Raw genomic sequence first — 6,993 nt, 5'->3', positions numbered from 1 at the left:
GATGACACAATCCAGCTTGCTGCAGAAGATCAAGGACTGCAGCCTTCAATATGGATTGAAGCTAAACATCAAGAAAACAATGATTCTCACCACTGGGCCGACTATCAGCAAATGATATGGTAAAGGGATTGAGATTGTTAACAGCTTCCGTTTGCTTAACTCCACAATCAACACTTTTCGTACCAGTAGCCAGGAAAGAAAAAGATGAATTACACTGGGAAAGTCTGCTGTCAGAGACCTCTCCAAAGTACTGAAGAGCAACGATGTCAGTCTGGAGACTAAGGTGTGCCTGATAGAGGCCATAATTACTTGCTATGCATCAGAAAGCTGGACAATGACCAGGGATTATAGGAGAATTGGTGCCTTTGAGCTGTGGTGCTTGAAAAGAGCATTGAATATACCATGGACTGCTAGGAGAACAAACAGGTCATCCGAGAGAGGGTGAGACTAGGTTGCTCCTTGGAGGCAAGGAATCTGAAGCTTCGTCTGACATAGTTTGAACATTTTGAAAGGAGAGACCAGACCTTGGAGAAGGAAGTCATGCTTGGGAGGGTGGAGGGACAGCACAAGAGGAAGACCTTCAATGAGATGGACTGATTCAGTGACTAGGGTAATGTTGCTAGGTGTGTCAGAGACAATAAGATTGGCACAGGATAGAGCAGAGTTTTGAGCTGTTGTACATAATGGTTGCTATGAGTCACAAGCAACTCAATGGCACATAACAATCATCAAGTTAGCTCCATACAAAGGATTCCCTAGTTTTGTTCTTATCAGGCAAAAGAACCCTTGAAAACAAGCCTCAAAGAATCACATAATTTCCCAAGAACTCAGGAACATTTTGTGTTGTGTACTGTAGACTTGGAACCTACCCATAGCTGACCCTCCAGGGGTTTTTCTGAAGTAGTTAATCACAAGGGAAGAGACTGCGCATCCTTCTGTAGAGCAACTGGTGGCCCAGGGATTGCAGAGCTTCTTGCCACTAGGCTACCAGAGCTCACTAGGCCTGAATCACTGGAGTTCACAGTCAATTTTTTAACTTTGTTTAAAAAAAATTTAAAAAGGAATACAAAATATCCAGTAGTCAAACGTAAAACTCACAACATTTGGCATTAAATAAAATAGTTATCAAACATCAAAAGAAGCAAGGAAACACATAAAGAAGATAAAAATTAACAAACAGAAAAGACTCGTCCATAAATGGTTCATATTAAGGCATTAATACAAATAAAAAATACCAAAACAATAATTAAAATATGCTTATTAAGCTAGTTAAAGATTGTTGTTAAGAGCCATTAAGTCAGTACCACTCATAGCGACCTTATGAACAACAGATCTGAACTCCATCTTATTCTGCACTATCCTTATCATCCTCCACACATCTGGAGTCATTGGCTCAGACGCTCTGAGTGTCTTTGTCTCCTTCGCTGACTTTCCACCTTTCCAAGCATGATGTCCCTTTTGGAGGAGTAAGTCTCTTCTAACAGTATGTCCAAAATTTGTGAGACAAAGCTTCAGCATCTTTGGAGTGATCCAAGCTGTTGCCCATTTGTGTGTATTTGTCTTTTCCTCCCCCATCCAACACTTGGTTTTATTGCCTCCCTGGCAGGAGCCCTGGAGGTGGACTGGACTTGCAACAAAAAGCTCTGGGTTCGAATCCACCAGCTGCTTCTTCAGAGGAAGATGAGGCAGTTCACTTTGCTAGCAGGTGCAGCCTCAGGGGAACCCCTTGGGGCAGTCCTACTCTGTCTCACAGGGTCGCTGAGTCAGAATCATATGGCTGCAGCCAACTGTTTTCTTTGGAGGTTTTGGTGAAGAGGAGGCATCCTGGGTTGGTGGAAGGCTCAGGGTATTTCTCGGTCTGGGGCATTGAGGCTCAAGTGTGGATGTGGATGAGAAGGGAATGTATGGTGGTTCTTGGTGGATGAGCTTTGGGGATGAGGGTCCCTGGTCTGGTCTGGGAGATTCAGCTGGTGAGAAATGGGTGCCAATGAGAATGCTCTCTGGTTTGTGGGAGCCCCAGGCAGTAACGCAGCGGAGGCTCTCGCCACTTTCTGGACGCACTCATGTCCTATGGAGGTGAGGCATGACTGCAGGTGAGAGGCGTGGTTAAGGTGTGGTCTCGGCCGAGGGGCGTGGTCCTGATTGCCATGGCGTGACTGAGTTCCACAATTAATGATTAGGGGCCCTGAGGCTGGAGTGGGCGCATGGCGCTCAGAGTTCGTCATAGTGACGCGGTGGTCTGGCTACCCAGGAACATGTCCCCACTCAGGATCTCAGCCTTGCTCAGAAGGCCGTCCTTGATCCTTGTCTGTGTCGTTCTCGTGCAGCAGGTGGTTGGCCTCCACTAGCACCTGGCTGGTCCTGGACAGGCAGCAGCACCCAGAGGCCCACTTTGCAGCTGTCCAGCCCCCTGGTCCTTGTTCAGATCCTGGAAATCACAGAACTGCTTCCATTCAGTCTGCACGCAGGCGGACTTCTCCTCCTTGGGCTCCTGGAAGTATAGGTCTGCAATGTACTCTTCCACTTGGACGTAGCCATCTTTGTTCTTGACCAGGTCCTCCATCATTTCAGCAATGACTATGACCCTCATGTGAGGGACCTCCTCTGGACACAGGAAGGCTGTCAGCTCCTCCCAAGTGGCCAGAGTCCCCATTGTGGTCTGCTGCCTGAAATTGCCGTGGGTCTCGTGCAAGCATTTTCTTGTACATCTCTGCATCCTCCACGTGAAATTCTTCACCAGGCTCCTAGCGGGCACAGGTGTTGCACGCCTCCTTCCAGCCAGTGCTCACTGACTCTCAGATGTGCTGCTGCAGGTGCTGCCCGTCAGTGACCCACACGCAGAGCTCGACCAGAGACACCCTGCCGTCCCCGTCTGCATTCTGGTCCTTGCAGTCCATCCCATTTGTATTTTTTCAATATACCTCCTCCCCTTCTTGAGAAGACAGAAAGAAAAACAAATCTCTCCACCACCTGTCAAACATTCTTAGATCAATGAGTAAGAGCATTACATTTTTAGGTTGCCGGGATCCAAACTGCTACGCATATGTTAGCTGGACTTGAATTTTAGAGAGAAAAGTTTCAGTTGCTGGAAGTAGCTTTTTTATATAGCCTAGGTATCTTGACTGGAACTTTCCTCCAAAAGTCTCAGACACTCTTCTATGAAAGCCTGAACGCTGCCTATGAAATTCTCAGAGACTCTTAGGTCCTCTCCTCGGGGAATTTCCCCCATGGCAGGATCAGGCTTCAGGACCACGGCTGCTGAAGGAGCCGAGGAGTTCAATGGTTAGCACCACTGCTGACTTTACCATCACAAACTGTCTGACTCTTTAGTCTTGTAGACAATTTTTCTTTCACAATGTTGACCATTTCCTGCCCTTCTTTCCATGACTTTACATAGAAGTGTTTGCTTTTGCCTTATTTTCCTTTCATCAGTTTTCTTTGCACTATTTTTATTTTTTATTGTATCACCTTTATTTAGTAGTATTCCCCTCTCTCATTCAGATCCTACTCAGTCACTAAAAAAGAAAGGAGTTCTGATTTACACTATAAAAAGGATAAATCTTGAAATCAGACAAAATGGGGGAGAAATCCAGATACAAAAGGACAAACCGTATATTGCTGCACTTATTATGTAAAACACATACAATTACAAAATTTGTTGAGATAGAAAGTAGATTAGCGGTTGCCAGGGGCTAAGAGGAACAAAAATGAGAAATTATTGCTTAATGAATAGACTTATTGCTCTGGATGATAAACATTTTGGAAACCGTGGTGATGGTTATATAGAACTAAGAATGGAATTAACATCACTTAATATAATTAATATACACATTTAAATGGTTTAAATGGAAAAATCTTGCATATATTTTACCACAATTAAAAAAGAAGATTCTTTGGAAGGAGGAATTTACTTTAATACAATAGCTGCAGCCTCCAATATGGATTGAGGTTCAATGTCAAGAAGACAAAGATTTCATCACTGGACCGATTGGCAGCATCAGGATGGATGGTGAAGAGATTGAGATCATTCACAGCTTTAGTTTGCTTGGCTCCACAATCAACACTCATAGCACCAGTAGCCAGGAAATTAAAAGATGTATTGCCATGGGAAAGTCTGCTCTTAGGGACCTCTCCAAAGTACTAAAGAGCAATGGTCTAAAGAGTATGGTACTAAAGAGTCTCTGGAGACTAAGGTGCATCTGATATAGGCCATGGTCTTTGCTATCACTTGTTATGCATCAGAGAGTTGGACAATGACTAAGGAGGCTAGAAGGAGAATTGATGCGTTTGAGCTGTGGTGCTGCAGAAGAGTATTGAGAATACCATGGACTGCTAGGAAAACAAACAGATTTTCCTGGAAAGGGTTAAACCAGGCTGCTCCTTGGAGGCAAGGATTCTGAGGCTCCATCTAACATACTTTGGACATGTTGTAAAGGAGACCGGTCCTTGGAGAGGGATATAATGCTTTGGAGGGGGGAGGGCGAGCACAGGAGGGGAAGGCCCTCAATGAGGTGGCTTGATTCAGTGACTGGGGTAATCTGGATGGGAATGTCAGAGACAGTGTGATTGGCACAGGACAGAGCAGAGTTTAGGGCTGTTGTACATAGGGTTGATATGAGTCGCAAGTGACTCGACGGCAGATAACAACAACAACAATTGCTGAGGTAAGTAGTATACAAAACCATAGGAATACAACATTTACCAAGAACTTCTTGCTTCCTGTTTAATAATCCTCAAATTGCCTATTTTAGAAAACAAACTCTGGAGGATAGAAGATGTGACTTATTTTTTTAAAGGCTTCATGTATCTGACAATAGTTGACATTCAAAAACTGTTTTTAAAAAATAATCAAAGCCACACGCTTCCCACCCATTGTTCATAGTCCTTCTAAATGGGGGCACAATTGATTGATTTAATCCTCTTATTCATGACAGCTTTTTAAACAGAAAATTATATATGACATTTTCCCAAACTCTTAGTTCCTTAAACACACTCAGATCCTTGGGCCGTTTTCTCCTGACAAAATATCTACCATCCTAATCATCTTTATCTGACCCTTTTCTAGACTATTTCTGTTCCTGTATATTGTTGTTGTCATGTGCCATCATTTCTGAAACAATCCATAGATGACCTCCACTGGGTTTTCAAAGACAGTGAATTGCACTGGAGACTATCCATCTTTTTTTTTTTAACCTTTACTTTTTATTGGTTTGCTTATAAATTTCATATACATTGTGTTTCATACAACCATTCTCATGCATTGTATATAAAATTAATCACCATTGGACCATGCCTATCCATATTTCTACTGAGGAGCAGCTGGTGTATTAGAACCATTTGTCTTTAGGTTGGCAGTGCCGCACCTTAACACTAAGCCACCTGTTCCCCAGTATAAATTACAATATCTTGCTAAGTTATAATATCCTAGGTACAATGTGATTAATGCAGAAACCCTAAGAACTTATTCCAGAAAGTCTGAATGCTATTGTAATAGACAAGAAAGAAAAAGTAATATTCACTTGTTGTTCTTAATTGCCGTTGAGTTGTAGACGACTCATAGCGACCCTATGAATGAAAGACCTGAACACTTGTATAACTTTCATCATTTCTCCAAGTTCATGGGTTTCCGGAGACAAGATACTTTGGAAGTGGATGCCACTCCTGCTTCCAAGCTTATTTTAATAGGGGAGCTCCACCACCACTGTCCACCATAGGTAACATTTGACACATCAGTGTAACAGTGTTCAGCATCACAGCAAACACAGGTTACCTCAGGACAGCAAATGGACAGACCAGTGCTATACCACTTAGTAGAGTGTTTGACCAAAACCAATTAAAACCAGGCCTGAGTGCCACAGATTAAAATCACCCACCTTTGGCTTGGTAGCATCACTTTCTGTCCATTAGGCCAAGTGAACTTTCTCTATGTTGCTGTTGTTAATTGCTGTCGAGTTGTAGGCAACTCATAGCAACCCTATGAATGAAAGACCTGAACACATGTATAATTCTCATCATTTCTCCAAGTTCATACAGTTTCCAGAGGAAATATTTACTTACTAAAATTTTAAAGTGGAGAAGTCATCTTTAGTATAGAAGGAAAATGGAAGTAGGGCTCCTTATCCTTAGTCTCAAAGAACAATACTTTAACTGTTGCCATTTGTTTCTCCATCCTGGGGTCTGTAACTGGGAATTATCCTTTTCTGTTAACATAACAAGGCAGCTCTGGTGGAAATTATAGAGCAATATCAACACTATCACATGTAAGTAAAAGCTTGCTAAAGATCATCCTAAAATGTCTAGAGTAGTACAATGACAGAGAACAGCCAGAAATTCAAGCTGGACTTAGAAGAGGCCATGGCACCAGGGATATCATAGTTGATTCCACATTGATCTTGGGTGAAAGCATAGAGTACCTGAGAAATATTTATTTGTGTTTTATTGATTATACAAAGGCATTTGACTGTGTGGATTATGACAAATTACAGCTAACATTGAGAATAATGGGAATCCCAGAACACTTAGTTGTACTCATGTGAAACCTATACTTAGATAAAGAAGCTGTGGCCCAAACAGAGCAAAGGAAAATTGACTGCATTAAAATCAAGAAAGTTATGTGTCAGGGCTGTAGCCTTTATCTATATCTATTAAACCTGTATACTGAGCAAATCTTTTTAGATGCTGGATTTACAAGGAAGAATGTGATGTCAGGATTGGAGGAAGACTTATGAACAACCTGAGATATACAGATGACACCATCTTGCTTGCCGAAAGTGAAGAGGACTTGAAACACTGGCTGCAGAAGATAGAAAACTACAGCCTTCAATATGGATTGCATCTCAACCTCAAAATCCTTACCACTGAGCCAAAAGGAAATATCGTTACTGATTTAGGGAAGACTGAAGGTATAAACAATTTCATCGTGTTTGAATCCACAATCAACACCCTTAGAACCGCCAGTTAAGAAATGAAAAGACATATTGCAATGTGTAAAGC

General features: G+C 42.4%; 1 pseudogene; it reads right to left on the bottom strand.

Annotated features, from left to right (window-relative positions):
• Positions 1-2,221: 2,221 nt before the first annotated feature.
• On the bottom strand, positions 2,222-2,744 carry LOC102862282 (annotated as a pseudogene).
• Positions 2,745-6,993: the final 4,249 nt, after the last annotated feature.

The sequence above is a fragment of the Elephantulus edwardii genome, unplaced genomic scaffold (assembly GCF_000299155.1).
Source record: "Elephantulus edwardii isolate Elephantulus edwardi_28Jun2011 unplaced genomic scaffold, EleEdw1.0 scaffold02137, whole genome shotgun sequence".
In the NCBI taxonomy this organism is placed as follows: Eukaryota; Metazoa; Chordata; class Mammalia; order Macroscelidea; family Macroscelididae; genus Elephantulus; species Elephantulus edwardii.
Note: the sequence above shows the minus strand (reverse complement) of the source record. Positions and strands in the feature narration are given on the sequence as shown.